The sequence below is a fragment of the Canis lupus genome, chromosome 17, assembly GCF_048164855.1.
Source record: "Canis lupus baileyi chromosome 17, mCanLup2.hap1, whole genome shotgun sequence".
Lineage (NCBI taxonomy): Eukaryota > Metazoa > Chordata > Mammalia > Carnivora > Canidae > Canis > Canis lupus.
In genome coordinates, this window is record NC_132854.1 from 60,464,680 (window position 1) to 60,482,336 (window position 17,657).

Here is a 17,657-nt window from a genome sequence, read left to right on the forward strand (position 1 = left end):
CATAGCTACGGTGGAGTTGGGCCCTTAATGAAGAGAACAAAGATTATATAAGATTTTTCATAAGTATTTGGTAGAAGCAGATTGTACTCAGTTTTATTTATTTTTTATTCTTTAAAGGTTTTTTATTTATTCATTCATGAGAGATACACAGAGGCATAGACAGAGGGAGAAGCAGGCTCTGCAGGAGCCTCCAGATCAAAGTAGACCACGTCACATCTTCAGCTGCAGACAAGTTTTACAACGAAGCTACTCCCCTTTATCTCAAGAAAACACCCGTCCAGAAGTGTTTTAGGAAGAGTTGCATTGTTATTTATTTCCCCACGGCAGGAATAATGCTAGCTTTCGTGGGGATAGAGGATGGGTTGCTTTTTGGGAACTAAGAATCACAGGTGGCTTGCTTGCCTTAGTCATTCTGAATATATTAATGAGCCTTTTATGAGAGTCAGCATGATAATCACAAAGAATAACATCAGATTTGTCTTTCCAAATAGAGTACAACAGTAGATTGGAAAGCATCGTATAACTGTAGCCTTTAGGGCTATGTTCTAATTAAATGATTGAAAAAGAAGTCAGGGACACCCTGGGTGGCTCAGCAGTTGAGCGTCTGCCTTTGGCTCAGGGTGTGATCCCGGGGTCCTGGGATCGAGTCCTGCATCGGACTCCTTGCAGAGAGCCTGCTTCTCCTCCCTCTGCCTCTCTCTCTGTGTCTCTCATGAATAAATAAATAAAACCTTAAAAAAAAAAAGTGAAATTTAGAAGGCAAGACTAATTTTTATAGTTCATGGTAGAGAGGATATATATTGCTGTTATTTCTGATTAGAGTCCTGTAGCTTTTTAGTAAGCCTACAAGAAACACCTCTTATTTGGGGGAGAAAAAAAAAAGTAACAGTTTAAAGTATGTGGTAAAGGAAAATAGCTACAGACCTGAATGGCTTGTCATCGGCCCTGCACAAACAAGCAAACAACCATAAAACTTTTTCCCTCCTCTTCCTAAAGGTACAGGGTTAGAAGTGGGTTTTCCGTTCTTGGGCAGCACCGTTTGCCCGGCGCGTGGTTGTGTTCCTAAGAGAGCTTGTGGGCTGAAGGCTCACCCAGTGAGAGGGCCTGCTCCCTGGGGGGGGCCCTGCGCATCCCCTGGCGACGCTGCGCTGGGGGCGCGATTCGGGTGCTGCGGGTGGACAGTCCCTGAGTATTTGTCCCCTACTGAGTAGTCTCCTGCGGGCTGTCAGCAGCCTGGAGGCACGTTTGGTATTTTCCACGCGGATCCTGAGGCTGGTTCTATCCACAAAATTGTTTTTGGTGGCGACCCCGGTGACCTTGGCGAGACCGCCGCCAGACCTGTTCCCCGGGCCGGCCGCGCACGGTCCCGAGTGTGGACTTGGTCACCTGTCGGTTGGCATCACTGGCCTAGGAATCGGCCCGAAAGGTGTAGGACATTTATGAGAACTTATAAGGCTCACATATTTATCTTCCCAGGGCAGAAAAACATTTTCATAAAAGGAAAGTCAGAAATGTTTATGATATTTTTTTTCTTGGGAGCATAGTTGACACACGATGTTACAGTAGTTTCGGGTGTGCGACGTAGTGATTCACCAGCTGGACACCGTGTGTTGTGCTGGCCACGAACGTCGCTCCCGTCCATCCCCTCGGTGCTATGTTCGCTCAGTGCGGTGCCTCGTATCCTCCTGCCGCCTCCGTCCCATAACTGGGGGGCGGATCTCCCACTCCCTTTCACCCGTTCTGCCCGTCCCCCGTCCCCTGTCTCCTCCCCTGTGGCCACCATCCCTTTGTTCTCTGCATTTATAGGCCTGATTCTGCTTTCTGTTTACTTGTTTTGTTTTATTTTGTTTTTCCATTCCTAAGTGAAATCACGGTATTTGTCTTTCTCTGTCTAACTTATTTCACTTTGTATAAAACGCTTCTAGGTCCATCCGTGTGGTTGCAAATAGCAAAATCTCATCCTTTTTATGACTAATATTCTATTGTTTATTTTATATTTATATACACACACATATACGTCATCTTCTTTATCCATTCATCTATTGATGGACACTTGGAGTCCATATCTTGGGTATTGTAAGTAATGCTGCAGTAAACATAGGGATGGCCACGGCAGCATTATTCTAGCTGTGTCTCCCAAGGCAAGGGAATCAAAAGCACCACAAAATAGAAAGCTTTTTTTTAAAAAAAATTGACTACCCCAAAATTAAAAGCTTCTACACAGTGAAGGAAATGATCGACCAAACAAAAAGGCAACCTACTGAATGGAATATATTTGCAAATAATATATCCAATAAGAGGTTAATTTCCAAACTATAAGGAACTTATATAACTCAACATCAAAAAACCCAAATAATTTGATTAAAAAATGGGCACAGGACCTGAATAGACGTTTTTCCAAAGACAGCTTCCAGATGGCCAACAGACACGTGAACAGATGCTCAGCATCCCTCATCATCAGGAAAATGCAAATCAAAACCACCATGAGATACCAGCTCCCACCTATCAGAAGGGCTAGACTCAAGAAGCAGAAATAGTAAGTGTTGGTGAAGACGTGGAGAAGAAGGAACCCTAGGGCACCCTGTTGGTGGGAACGCAAAGTGGCGCGGCCGCTGTGGAAAACAGATGGGGGTTCCTCAAAAAATTAAAAGTAGAGCTACACTGTATGGTCTAGTAATTGTATTTCTGGGTATTTACCGGCAGAAAACATGATTTTTTATTTGAATAACAGAAAAGGGGCTGCATGGATCGTCCCCATATAGGGAAATAAACTTTCACCACAATGTTAAGAAACAACTTACCAATATTTCCTAAAGCGTTGCAATAAAACCTAAAACTAGGTTTGTACCATCTGGATGTGTGTTTGTCCACGTCCTTGGACACATTGCAGCCTCTTGATAAACCCCAATTTCCTCATGTTTAAGGTGGGGAAAACGGTCCCAGCCTCCTCTCTTAAGCTCTTCCTTGCACCCCAAGCCCTTAGCCCCAGACTTGGGACAGAGTCAGCATCCTGTAAACATTCACTGAAAGCTATTCTTAAATTTTCCTCATCTTTCTGTTTCTGCTCTTATTTCACTATGTACTTAGACTCTCCTTTACTATAAGGCTCAGGGATATTGGGGATACACACAATCTCTTTCTTTGAATGGCTGTGACCTCAGATCTGCCTGGACCCCACCTACTCTCCTCCATGTCCTCTGCCTGGCAAATGCCTATTTATCCTTTAAACCCAGACCACAGCTCCCCCAAGAGTCTTCCATCTGAGCCTCTCCCCTAGTAGTGTGCAAGCTGGTGGTATAAACCTAGTCGACCTACTTACACATTTCATCATGGTTATTCAGTTCAATATATATGTGTGTATGTTTGTGTATTCATATATATGTATATTCGTGTACATATCTTCTATGCATTTTTAAAATTTTTATTTCGTCATTTATTTTTTATTTAGTTATTCGTGTACATATCTTCTATATATTTTTTAAATTTTATTTATTTACTTTGTTACTTATTTTTTAGCTATTTATTGCATTATATATTTAGTTATTTGTTTATTTAGTTATTTATTTAGTTATTTAGTTATTTATTTAGTAGGCTCCACACCCAGCCTGGAGCCCAACATAGGGCTGGAGCTCCTGCCCCTGAGATCATGACCTGAGCTAAAATCAAGAGTCAGACGCCTAACCTACTGAGCCACCCAGTTCACTATCGTTTTCCTCTAAAGCTCCGTGGAGCCCGCAGTCCAAGCCAGTGGCATGTGCTTCCTGCGGCACCACCATCAGCCTCTCGGTGCCGGGCGTCTTGGCTTCAGCTCTGGAGCCCGCCCTTGCCGAGTGTCTCTGAAAGCAGAGCACGCCCCTTAGGATTTCCAGCCTTTTTGTTCAGAGGTCCTTTATATGTGCTTTTTAAATATCTTTAAAGGGTAACATTCCATTCCAGGTATGACTGTTGCTAAAGTGGACCTGGCTGCCTGCTGAAAGGGTCAGCTCTGCGCATTCTGATGCCTGTTGTGTTCCCTGCCTCTGACACGACTCAGATCCAAACTGGCCCAGGTCTCTAGCCAGAGCTGATGATATTCTGCAAGACCCTAAGCCATTTGGTTGCTCACTTTTGACCAGTTAAACCTTCATGTAGACATTTTTCTCCCAGTATTTTTTTAGTAACTTTTTAAAAGTTAAATAGTAATACATCCCCAATATAGAAAGTTTAGTAATGCAGAAGAATATAAAGAAGAAAATAATTTGCTGCTGAGAAATAACAATTTTGGAAATACCTCTTTCTACTCTGTATATATCCTAGTATAAACTCAGTGTTCTTAAATTTTTTTCTCATTTTTCTACTTTGATCTGTATTTTACTGTTTACTTTCCCTACTTAGGAGTTTATTTCTATTGTAACAAATACACCAAACAAGTACTGCTCTACAGCATAGACTGCATATTTTGGATGGATTATCTTTAAGAGCAGGTACAGACTGAAAATGCAGATGGGGGCCAGAGAGGCGAGCATAAATCCACAGAGCCATAATGGACACAGGGGCAAGCTGGGATTCTTTGTAAGGCATTTGAGGTCATTTGAGGTCGAATTTCTCGGGACAACCATGGCCTCCTGCAAACGTTCCTCGGTGTGCTTGCCATTACAGGATGACAATGTGGGTGCGCCGTGAGTCAGCCTGCCTTAGTATGCACATCACTGTTTCATGTAGAGTCCGTCCATCCTAATTGTGTTACAAAGCTGGCCCGCGCTTCTCTAGGAGTTCCCCAGCCGGGTCACACGGTCCTAGGAAGGACCAGTGCAAGTTGGGGGCAGGGACAGGGTGAAGAGTCTAAGAACATCGGAGCTAGGGTGTCCTGGCACCGAGAGGTCCAGGGAGCCTGCCTCTCTAAGAGGTAACTTCCTCTTCTCAAACCAGCACCCTCCACCTGGTGGAAAACAGGCGGCACACCGCAGCCACGCCTCAGATCTTCAGAGCCTGCTGGGAGGAGCTGCCTCTTTTCTCTTTATTTCTTGTTTCAAGCCAACCTTCCAACCGGCCACACTGTGATCACCTGCAACCCCAGCCTCATCCCCTGTTAGCTGTAGCCTTGAGAGGCGAGCCCCAGGTGGGAGACGGGGAGGACCGAGGGGTACCTGAGGGTAGGGAGCACTGTTCAGAGGACGGCAAGGCGAGGCAAGGCAGCACAAGAGCTAGCCCCCGCCCCACTCACCAGTGCGCCTGAGCTCGGGCCACACGGCACCAGGCCCGTCTCAGCCGAGCATGCGCACTTTCTCAGTTACTGGTGGCCTCTTTGACCAGGTGACATATAGGTGGGGCACAGGTTTATCGTATGAAGAAGTATATTTGGGCGGTAACTTCTATCTTCTTTCATTTACCCAAGGTTTATGTAATTGTTAGGAAGCCCACCCTCTAGAGCCTGTACCTTCCAGCTCTTAGACCGTTGCACTACACGCCGGTGTATGTTGCTGTAGTTGACTCTCCGCAGCCTTGGGAAGTGGTCAAGGCAGGCTTGACCATCACCACTCTACAAGGCTCAGAGAAGTCAGCTCATCTGTCCGGCACTCAACAGGAATCAAATGGCAGAGACGACAGGCTCTCCCTGTCCTCTAGGACCCTGCTTTGTGCCAGAGGCCACTCTGCTACGGAGTGGGGGTCTCTTAACCAGGGTGGGAGAGGTGGAAGGATCAGAAGGGGCCTGGGCTCCCTCTGTTGTCAGCTTGAGGACTGGGAACCAGGCACACCTCCTGTCCTGCAGCCGGCCCTGGTTATTATTAGACATCTCAGTCATCTGTCTTTTCCACCTCTCCAGAGTTTTCCTGCTTCCCAGATATTTCAGGAGCTGAGCTCCATCTTGATAGGTTGCCCAACTTTGTGGCTCTGAACTGGCTGCACACCTGAAATTTTTCATCCGTTTCTTCTTCAGCACACAGGCCAGTCCTAGAAACATGGCAGTTGACAGGGACAGCCCTCAGAAAATGGAGATTTTATCTTCTGTGGTCCGTGGGGAAGGCCAGTTCTTATTTTTTATTCTTTCTTCAAAGCTTCAAAAGATATTCTTAGAGGAACTCATAACTTGAAAATTATTTCTCTGGTGCATGCCTCTCTAGCTTTCTTGGTTTGCCTCCTGTCGTGTTTAAGGAAACTGAGAGCTTCAAAGCTGGGAAAATGACCCAGATCCCTTTGATGGCAGTGGTAACATCTTGGGAAGGGAAGACGTTAGTTATTGCTGAAATTAGCATTCCTGGAAGTGGCAAGTAACTTGAAAATCATGCTGATTTGTCTTGCGTGCGCTGTACTTGTGTCCTAACCAAGTGTTTCCAAGGAGCTGTCCCCGGCGATCAAACAGACAGGAACCAAGAGAGTTGAGTAGGTCTTCATGGCGATGACTACGGAGAATGGACTGGAACATATTTAAATCACTCTATTGCACGAGCATAAGAATGATACTCTCATCTTTTTTTTTCCCCCCATTACATCTTCTTAAGAAAACTGAATAGCTTTGATATGGTATCTAAAAATAACGTGAATGGTGCTTTGATGTCTGTTCTTTCCTTTCCGAGTAACAGTGGGTGTGTGTTCCTCAGAGCTTACCTGCTGTGTGCCAAAGACCCGACAGGTCCACGAACAAACGTCTATTGCTTCCAAGTCGTAAGAACACTTGGCAAAAGGTGGCTCTCTCTGCTGCCTCAAGTCTTTGAACTTTGAATGATGTGAAGAAACTGGTCTTAACCAAGGGAGGGATGGGAAAGCTGCCAGGCTTAGACCGTGGGTGATAAATAACTATATCAACTGTACAACCCACACTGCATAGTCTGAAGATGAAAAATAGTGTTCCATTTGGCTTCTGCAAGACGTCCTGAGTATCTTCTCGATGGCACAGAGGCATGAAGTCTGTGCATTGATCCCTGCTGTGTACGCACGCACCTTACCCCGGGAAGCCTAGGCTGCACGCAGCTCTGTGTAGGCCGCTGCGCTCTCTAGTAGCAAGACCAGCTTCCTTTTCTCACCTTTGGTCAAACTTGACTTTATCGGTTTATCACGCGATGTTTCTTGTGTCCCACAGCAGATTTCTCTCGTCTTTTATTTATGTATTTTTTGATCCAGTGCTTTTCTCTTTCTCGCTCTCCCCGGCCGCCCCCACCCCCTGCTTTTCCTTCTGCGGCACGCACCCCCAGCCGTGTGGGATCCAGGCCGCACTGGGGTGGGGGCAGCTGCTCGGGGACTCTCTGGTCCTCATGGCTGGGCAGGACACAGCAGGAGGGGACAGGAGTTCAAGACGCCAGTGTCGTAAGAGGACAGTCGTCCCAGAGTGACCGTGCTTCAGAGTTGCGGCTCATGTTTTCTGAGTGAAGACGGATGGGATTTGAGATTAAGAGTTTCTCTAAAGTGTCACAGTTTCACCGGTTGGTTGCCTGAGTTCATGCTTGGTTCTGTGTGCGGTTAAATAGCTCTGTGACCTTGAACAGTTTCCTTAACTTTGGGTAAGTTTCCGACCCACAAAAATGGGAATCTGAACAGTAGCTACTTCATAGAGATGTTGTAAGGATAACATTATGTAACTCATGTCAGGGACGTTGCGGTGTGGAGTAAATGCCCAGTACCCCTGAGCTATTATTTGCTGTTTTATATTCATTGGGCATAGTTGTCTCTTAATCGCTGGTATGTTTTCTTTAAAGTTCAAGTGTCAGGAAAGTAGCAACCAGATTCTCCTTCCTGTTGAGATAGTTAGATCAGGATGGCAAACAGGTGGAAGATTTGCTGCTAGAATTAATGGTGAATTAATGGTGACCAGTGGGACATAAAATTGGATCTTTATAGAAAACACAAAGACCTTGAGAAAACTGCCATGGAATTGGTTAGACAGAGGAAGCTAGAGGGGCAGGACTGGAGACATTTGGAAAGTTTAAGACATTATTGAGTTCAAAGTGGCTGAAAAGACTGAGTACCTGCTTTTGTCTGAATTTTTTAATTTTGGTGAAAATAGCCTTTTGGCCAGCAGGACTTACGTCGTCTCTTATGTAAGAAAAAAACAGTCAAAAAAAGAGAAAAAAAGAAGGAAAGTGTAAAGCTTGCTGTTTAAAAAATATAATTTGAAGTCTTATTTTACTCAGCATAGTTTTAGAAGAAGTCAACTTTATGATAAATGAATAGAATAGATAAATGAAGTTCAGCTTGTTAAGTATCAAAACTTGTTTTACCATTTCTTTTTTTTTTTTAAGATTTTATTTATTCATGAGAGACACACACAGAGAGAGAGAGAGAGAGAGAGGAGAGAGGCAGAGACACAGGCAGAGGGAGAAGCAGGCTCCATGCAGGGAGCTGGATGTGGGACTCGATCCCAGGTCTTCAAGATCACACCCTGGGCCGAAGGCGGTGCTAAACCGCTGAGCCACCCGGGCTGCCCTGTTTTACCATTTCTTACTGAGCTTTTTCTAAAATCGACCAACACATCCGTTAACATTTATTGAGCGTATCACATATGCCAAAAACTGGGTACTTTACTATATATGGTCTTAATTTTTTTTTCAGATAAAATGCATTGTGTTTTGGATTTTTAAAAAAGGATATCTTGGTCCTAATTTAATCTCTTCTTGGAAAGCTAATTGTTAGGCCCTTAAGTAATTCTGTGCTTAGAATTTTTGACTTTTATATTTTGATCTTATTACCTACGTATTCTTAATGTTTCCATGTCATTGAGAGAAAGGAAACTGATTTTTAATTGAGTGCTTATTACATGTTCTAGTTACTTTCCCATATATGTAAGCTTAAGAAAAACCTATAAAATAATAATAATTATTATCATGCCCATTTTATAAATGAAACGACTGAGGCACACGGAGTCTGAGCATCATGCCCAAGTACATACTGCTGAGTAAGAAGAGCTGGGAGTGGATTATGGACCTTTTGGTCTCCAGCTCTTGTGCTCTTTCTATGCGGACATTACTAAAGAAATAGTCCTGAGTTAAAAGTGGGTTAATGGAGGAGACCTCTTCTCCACACTCCCACTCTCTTATTTTTCTGATTCTTTCCCATTATTCTAAAAGCAGATTTTCTTTCTTCCTTAATTAATTTAGCTATCCTTCAGCTACACTAGATGCAGGTAAAATTTAGAAAAAAGATAGAGCTTCCAAGCCTGTGGGTGAGGAACTAGGCCATGGGATGACCCAGGATTTTCCAGATTTAAAGGAGAATTTAAAAAGAACCCCTTTAGCTTTCATAAAGCCTTTAATTTATAGTCACAAGTAATTTTGTGTGTCTACAGCCAGGTATAGACTAAAGAATTTATCAAAAGTCTTATAGCAATATGAGTTCTTTACTCATGCTAAGCCTTCAAAATCCGGTGAGGGTAAATCCACCCCTCCATAAAAGCAATGAAAACATTGGCAGAGATGGCCAAAATCAACTTTTTCAAAACTCTTGAAATTAGCCAAGTCTTCCAACAATCTGAGAAGTGTTTATTCAAGAAAAACTGCTGAATCTCATTAAGCAGGGTCTGTGGCATTGTAACTTGAACCGCTCACATATCCCTCTCCTCAGGTCTACAGTAACCTTGAAAACCAGCAGTCTTGCAAACATGGTACTTGTAAAAAAAAAAAAAAAAAAAAAAAACACGGAGCATTGCAACCACTGGATGGGACAGGCCTTGTTTGGAGCTTCTCAGAAAGTTTCATTCCCAGAGTATTGTCCCTGTTTGACCTGTCTTGCAGGTCCCTGGAAAAGCTGGATTGGAGCTCAGAACTTGCTCTGCAGAAAATGCCCTGGCCCCAGGGCCTTTGTCAAAAATAATCAGTGGCAATTGTTTAACATATCAGTTGTTGAGGGGGCTTTAGCAGTTGGGCAAATAAGAACATGGCCAAAAACTTAAAAGGGATAAGGTATCCTTAAGGGACTTTGAAAAGCTCTGACATATTCCTAGGAAATTAAAAGGCTGAGCATTTACTCAGGACTGTGTGCATGCCCAGGAAAGACCTAGAAGGCCCTAATCTCCCACCTCTGACTGATTTTGAGGCCCTAGGCAAGCAGTTAATAAAAGCTAAGGCAGAAGTTTAAATTGCTTGAGTGTTGCAGGCATGTCCCCAAACACATGCAGAACTCCTCAGCGAAGGTTGGGAGAAGGCTCATTTGTTCAAAACATTTACGGAAATCTCAGACTAATCGTTCACTGACCACTAAACTAACTGAGACATCAGTGGTTGCAGGGAATACAGACTTTATAGGATTAGTCCTGGAAGGTCACTAAGCAAACAGCAACTGAAATGATGACAAAAAGCAGCAACAACAATAAATCTTGGGAAGTTGGGGAGGGGAGTCTGATTTCCAGAATTGTCACATTAACTATTTTATTATCTAAAATGTCTAATTAAAAAAAAAGGGGGGGTGTGGGACACCTAAAGAGAAAGGAAGGTAGGTTTATATACAAGAGAAAAAAAAGTCAATAAAAACTGTCCCTGAGAGGACCAATTGTTGGACTTACCCTGCCAAGTTTTTAATAAACTATTATAAATATATTCAAAGAACTAAGGCAAACTTTGTCTAAAAAATTAAAGGGAAGTGTGACAATGAAGTATCACAAAGCAGAGTGTATCAGTAAAGAGAAATTATAAAAGAATGTATAAATTCTGGAGTTGAAAGGTACAATAACTGAAATAAAAATTTCACTAGCAGGCTGTAGCAGATTTGAGCTGGGAGAGAAGAGAAATAGCAAACTTGAAGATAGGTCAATTAGGATGCGCTGGCCTGAGGAACAGAAAGAAAAATGTATTAAGAAAACTGAGCAAAGTCTCCTAGACATGTAGTGCACCACCAACATACCAACATATGTATAGTGGGAGGCCCAGAAGAGGCAGAAGCAAAGAGAATATTTGAAGAGTGCCCAGACACCTCCCAAATTTGATGGAAAACATTACATATTCAAGAATTTCAGTAAACTCCAAGTAGGATAAACTGAAAGAGCTCCACACCTACACACCTCATAGTCAATCTGTCAAATGGCAAAGTTAAAGAGAGAATGTTGAAAGCAGGAAGAGAAAATGACTTATCATGTATAGGGATCCTCGGTAAGGCAAACTGCTGACTTCTCATTAGGAATCATAGAGGCCAGAAATTAGTTGGATGATACATTCAAGATACTGAAAGGAAAAGCTACTGAACCAGGATTTCTGTATTTGGCAAAACTGTCCTTCCAAACTGAGGGAGAAACTAAGACATTCTCAGATACAGAAGAACTGAGGGGATTCATCACTAGCAGACTTGACCCCCAAACATCATGAAGGGAGTCCTTCAGATTGAAAGGAAAAGAAACTAGATGGTAACTTGAATCCACACAAAGAGTACAGAGAACTGGTAAAGATAAACACATAGCTAACTATAAAAGACGGTACAAATGTGTGTTGTTTGTAACTCCTTTCTGTCTAATTTAAAACACAACTTTAGGGGCATCTGTGTGGAACATTTAGTTGAGCGCCCAACTTTTAGTTGAAGCTCAGTTTGTGATCTCAAGATTGTGAGAATGAACCCCGTCTTGGCTCTGTGCTCAGTGTGGAGTCTGCTTGAGATTCTCTCTCCCTCTCTGCCCTTCCCACTCATGTGCTCTCCCTGTCTCCAAATAAAAAAAAATAATAAATCTTTAAAAATTACAACTTCATAAGGCAAAGAAAACCACAAACAGTTGATGGGCTTATATGAAGATGTAATTTGTGTGTGTGTGTGTGTGTGTGTGTGTGTGTGTGTATGGCACATGGTCTATTAGGGAGATGTGACGATTATTAAATGTTTACACCTAATAACAGAGCCCCAAAATACACGAGCCAAAACCTGACAGAATTGAAGGTAGATGTAACACACTTGAATAATAATAGTGGGAGATTTAAATAACCCATTTCCGATATGGCTAAAACACGTAAGGGGAAGATCATCAAGGAAACAGAAGACTGGACCAGTACTATAAAATGACTAGACTTAAGAGACAGACCTCTGTAGAACACTCCACTCGACAATTGTGTAATACACATTCACCTTAAGTGAACATTAAACATTCTCTAGAAGAGACCAACCGTATCATAGCCCATAAAACAAACCTCATTACATTTAAAAAGATTGAAATTACTCAATCAAAATATGCTCTCCAAAACCACTGACATGAAAATAGAAAGCAATAACAGAAGGAAATATGGAGAAATCACAAATATGTGGAAATAAATGACTTAACAGATGGATCAAATGAATGAAATGAATGAAAATGATACACAATATATCAAAAACATAAGCAGTGCAGGTAAATCTGTGTTCAGAGCGAAATATATAGTTGTATATGCCTAAAAAGGAGAAAGGTTCTCAAATAGCCTAAACTTCCAGTTCAAGAAACTAGAACAAGGAGAACAAACCAAACCCAAAGCAAATGTAAGGGGAGGGAATGAAGGTTAGAACAGAAATGAACAAAGTAGAGAAGAGAAAAACAGCAGAAGGAAAAAATCAAACCAATATTGGTCCTTTTGAAAAGATAAATAACATTACTGAATCTTTAGCTAGAATGACTAAGAATAAAAGAAGATTCAAATTGCTAAAATCAGAAATGAAAGAGGGTACATAACTACTGATCTTACAGAAATGAAGAAGGATCGTGGGGAACCCTATCAACCACTGTAGGCCAAGGAAATAGTTAAGTTTGATGAGGTAGACAAAGCCCTAGAATGGCATAAATTACCAAAACCAACTCTATTTCTTCAAACAGACCATCTGAATGGACCTAGAGCAAGTAAAGAAATTAGTAAATCAGAAGCTTCCCACAGAAAAAAAAAGCCCAATCCTACATAGCTTCATGGTAAATTCCACTAAACATTGAACATATTAATGTTAATCCTTTTTAAACTTTTCTCAAAAAATGGAAAAAACATTTCCCAGCTCGTTCTATGAGGCCAGTGTTACTTTCATAACAACACCAAAGGCATAAGAAAAGCACAGATTGATGTCCCTCATAAACATAGATGCAAAAGTTCTCAGCAAGTAGCAAACCAAATCCAGAAGTATGTATAAAGCATCATACACCATGACCAAGTGGGATTTATCCTAGGAATGCAGCGTTGTTTGAACATACCAAAATCAATCAATGTACCATTTTAATAAAATAAAAGCCCCAAACCACATAACCATCTCAGCCTCAGAAACAGCATTTGAGAAAATATGGCGCTATTTCATGGTAAAAAACAGTCCAAAAGTTAGGAATAGGGAACTTCCTCAATCTAATAGAGGGCATCTATAAAAAACCCACAGGTAACGTCATGCTAACATATTTCATAGGAAATTTTCTTTACATGTTGAAATGAAAATACTTTAGATATATTGGGTGAAATAAAATATGTTACCCGCAGTTATTTTACCCATTTTTAATATGTCTCCTAGCAAATTTTAAATTGTAGAAGTGACTCACATTTGTGGAATCCTTTTTTTGTTCTGGACCCAGGGCCTCCAAGGTCTGGTGGATATGAACCCTAGTCCCTGTCCTGTGGGACTGGATGAGGGGAGGAGGAGAGGGGAGGATGGAGCCTGGGAATCGATGAAGTAGGCTGGTGTAGTTGGGGTGGGGTGGGGATCGTGGGGTGTAATGGATGCAGTCTTGCTCTGAGAGCAGGGGTTTTGTTTTATTCACTGCTGTATTCTTAGTGCCTCGGAATGTGACTGAGCTGGGAATAGAAAACTGGTAATAAAATAAAGTTTGGTGATAAAAAAGACTCAATAAGAGAGTGGTGTTTGTGACTAAATGGTTATTTATGCAGCACCTGATACGTGGTGCTGTGGGTACATGGACTCTAGCAGACGAGAATGTGGTTTAGGGAGGACCCCCGTGACATCTGATCACCGTCTGACCATGAAGTGGTCAAGGTGCTACAGAGGAATAAGGGGAAGTAGAGACTGGTCGTTGGAGTTTGACAGAGTTGGTTGTCGCCAGGCTTTTTGATCTTGCGAGGCAAAATCTGCCTGGTAATTTTTTTTTTTTTACATGACTTTTTTTTTTTTTAATAATAAATTTATTTTTTATTGGTGTTCAATTTGCCAACATACAGAATAACACCCAGTGCTCATCCCATCAAGTGCCCCCCTCAGTGCCCGTCACCCAGTCACCCCCCACCCCCCGCCCTCCTCCCCTTCCACCACCCCTAGTTTGTTTCCCAGAGTTAAGAGTCTTCATGTTCTGTTTCCCTTTCTGATATTTCCTACCCATTTCTTCTCTCTTCCCCTCTATTCCCTTTCACTATTATTTATATTCCCCAAATGAATGAGAACATATAATGTTTTTTTCATATTTAGGAAAGAACATATTTGAAGCCTGTGCTTTATGTAAAATCACCCTATTTACAACTATTGGCACCTAAAATCAATTTTTTTCAAATGTGCACATCAAACAAAACCCCGCTGTGGCTCGGATTTGGCCCAGGAGCCTGCTGAAGATGTCTCTGGTGAAGTGAATGCGTAACTCCTTTGACTTCTTAGGCATCAAAGCAAAGACCTCGGGCAACGCTAGGCGCAGGAAGGCCTCTCGGACCTGCTTACCTAGTGGTGTCCTCATCTGAAGGCCTCTGATTCCATGCATGTCCTCCTTAGCAGCTGTTGCACCTGGAGCCTACATCTGCATGATTGGGGGACGCGGTGTCCGTCTCTTCCGTGGAACGTCCATCAGCTCCTCATGGGAGCAGGGTGGGTCTCCTTTGCTCATCAGTAGTTAATAGATGAATGAGTGAAGTAGGCAGGAGACATGGATTTTACAATCCATTCTATGGGGGCGCCTGGGGGGCTCAGTTCAGCATTTGCCTTCGCCTCAGGTCATGATCCCGGGGTCCTGGGATCCAGCCCCGCATCGGGCTCCCTGCTCAGTGGGGGCTCTGCTCCTCCCCCCCTTCTCCTTCCTGTGTTTTCTCTCTCTTGTGTCAAATAAATAAATGGAATATTTTTAAAAATAAAAAGATCAATAAAATCCATCCTATCATTAAAGAGGTAGAACAATTCTATCATTAAAGAGGGTAGCACCTCAGTGGAATCCTGTGTTGAAGGATTCAGTCCGACGGCGGGTTATTTTCTTGGCACAGCGGAGAAAAGCTGCTCCTCCCCTACGACGTGGACTTCTTCAGCGTTCTCTGCGCTGAAGCGTCCCGCAGTGTATTTCAGAGAACCTTGGCCTTTGCAGCCAAACGCAATAACGTCTGTATTTATTTGCACTTAGTAATTCCAACGTTCTTAGTTTGACGTTTTGGGCTGTAGCTAATCCTCTGGACCTAGTGCCCTTCCTGAGAAAAATGGAGACACTGCTTCCCTTGTATGGTTAGTCGTCAAAAATGATATTTTTTGGACCTTTGGTGTCTGTAAATTTTAATTCTTTTGAGCGCTGGAGGAAAGTTGAAGGAGACCTGGCAAGAGTCACCAGAACCAGAACTCTCCATTGAGGAAAAAAAAAAAAGAAAAGAAATTTAAAAAATCCATAACGTTCACCAAATTGAAGTCGGGAGACGGGCGGGCGTGCTGAAGGGGAGACCAGAGCGCGGCCGGGCCGGGGCCGGGGCGCAGCAGGCGGGAGCCACCCGGCGGCCTTCGGGAAAGTTCTTAGCGGCGCTGGGCGTCCCTCGGGTTTGTAAGCCGCACGAAGGAAGGTCTGAAGAGATTCCTACAATCAGACCTGCGTGGCTCCGTGTAGACCATCCTCAGAACCACAAGGCGACAGCGCGGGCGGGCAGGGTAGGGCGCGGCCCGGGCCGGGCAAGGGGCCGTGAGCCTCCCCGCTCCCGTGGGGCGAAAACGTCGACGACTAGTTCCTCTCGATCCTCTTATCCTTACAAAATGACACGACCTTGAAATTTTCTTTTTTTTCCCTTATTTTTTTTTAATTCCGGTATAACTAACTCAGATGTGTTAGTTTCAGGTGTGCAACACGGTGGTTCCACAGTGCACACGTTACGCGTGGACTCCTGACCCCTCACATGCCCTCTACAGTTCAGAGTCGGCTTTTGGTTGGTTGGTTTGCTGCTTTTTCCTTTACTAATTTGTTTCTTAAATTCCAAATATGAGGGCACCTGAGTGGCTCCGCAGTGGAGCGTCTGCCTCGGGCCCAGGCCGTGCCCCCGGGGTCCCGGGATCAAGTCCCACCTCGGGCTCCCCGCAGGGAACCTGCTGCTCCCTCGGCCTGGTCTCTGCCTCTCTGTGTGTCTCTCGGGAATAAATAAAATCTTTTTTAAAATCCAAATGTAAGTGAAATCATATGGAAAACAGTATGGAGGTTCCTCAAAAAAACCCTGAAGCCCCTAGAGTCACCGTAAGACCCAGTAATTCCACTACTGATGTTTACCCAGAGGAACGAAAACCCTCACTGGACAAGGCCAGGCACTGTGCGGGGCCGCGGCCTTCACGACGGCCGAGGTGCGGCCGGGCCAGGGGTCGCCGGAGAGGGTGCAGCCCGGGCGAGAGCCGTTTGTGGCCACCTGACGGGGCTGGACGCTGGGGTCGTCTGCTTGTCTGTTGTTAAGGGCCAGCTGGGCTCTCTCTCCCCGGTGGGAGCAGGATAGGGGGCACCCATCTGCCTCTCTCCCTCGGGCCTGCCTGCGTCTCTAGGGTGGCCTCTACAGGCAGGTGTGGTGCTCACCTTTCTCAGTGAATCCGAAAATTGCTGCCTTCGAATTGGGGGGCACAGATTTTGACGTTGCGTGTGATTATTGATAGGGTTAGGTCCTGCCGCCTGTCTGCCGTCTGTCTTGTGTGTCCTCCAAAACGTCCGTCTCGTACTCCCTTTCTGCCTTTTTGGGTGAATTGAGTCTTTATGGTTCTGTTTCACCTCCCATGTTACCTTATCAGTGACAGCGCTTTTTGTTCTTTTTGTTACTTCTGGTGACCCCTTGGGGTTCGACGTCCCGCCCCCCGGGGGCAGGGGAATCTCCCCGAGGCCTGACCCGTGGCCACGGCCTTCCCGCCCTGCCCTGGCCCGCGCGCCTCCCTGTCTCCCGTTTCGCTGAAGTCCACCTGGCAAGCCCCGCACTACTCGTGTTGTCTGTGATCTTTTTTTTTTTTAAAGATGTTATTTATTTATTCCTGAGACCCTCAGAGAGAGAGGCAGAGACCCAGGCCGAGGGAGAAGCAGGCTCCTGCGGGGAGCCCGAGGGGGACCCGATCCCGGGACGCGGGGTCACGGCCTGGGCCAAGGGCAGGCCATCACCACTGAGCCCCCGGGTCGTGATCTTTAAAGCGAGTCCAGTGATTCCTGGGACCGTGTGGCCTCCTTTCCCAGCGCCCTCCGTGCCGCCTTCGGTTCGTGCCTCCACCCGGCCGCCTTGCTTTCGCCAGGCTTCCTTCACGTTCCCTGGATGGCGGCCTGTCTGTGGTTCCTGCTCTCAGCCCTTGCGTGCCCCAGAAAGTCTGTTTTCGCCCTCATTTCCCGAGGCCGGTTGCTCTGGCATCTTCACGTTTTCCGTCAGGACGTCCGAGTCGCCGGTGTGGCCTCTGGCTGCACGGTTTCCAGCAACCAATTGCTGCCGCCTGTAGCTCCGCGCCGCCGCCCATCACGTGTCTCCTTTAACTCGCTCTTAAGATCTGCCCCTTTATTACTGGCTCTGAACCATCGATTATGTATAGTTTACGCCTCTTTCCTGTGCTTTGGGTTTAATTGAACTTCTCGAACCTGTGGGTGT

At 44.5% G+C, this 17,657-nt stretch overlaps 1 protein-coding gene across 7 annotated transcripts in view; it reads left to right on the forward strand.

Annotated features, from left to right (window-relative positions):
• Nucleotides 1–17,657, forward strand: part of RNASEH2B (ribonuclease H2 subunit B) — a 161,649-nt gene that overhangs the window by 94,883 nt on the left and 49,109 nt on the right. The gene's annotated exons all lie outside the window — the stretch shown is intronic.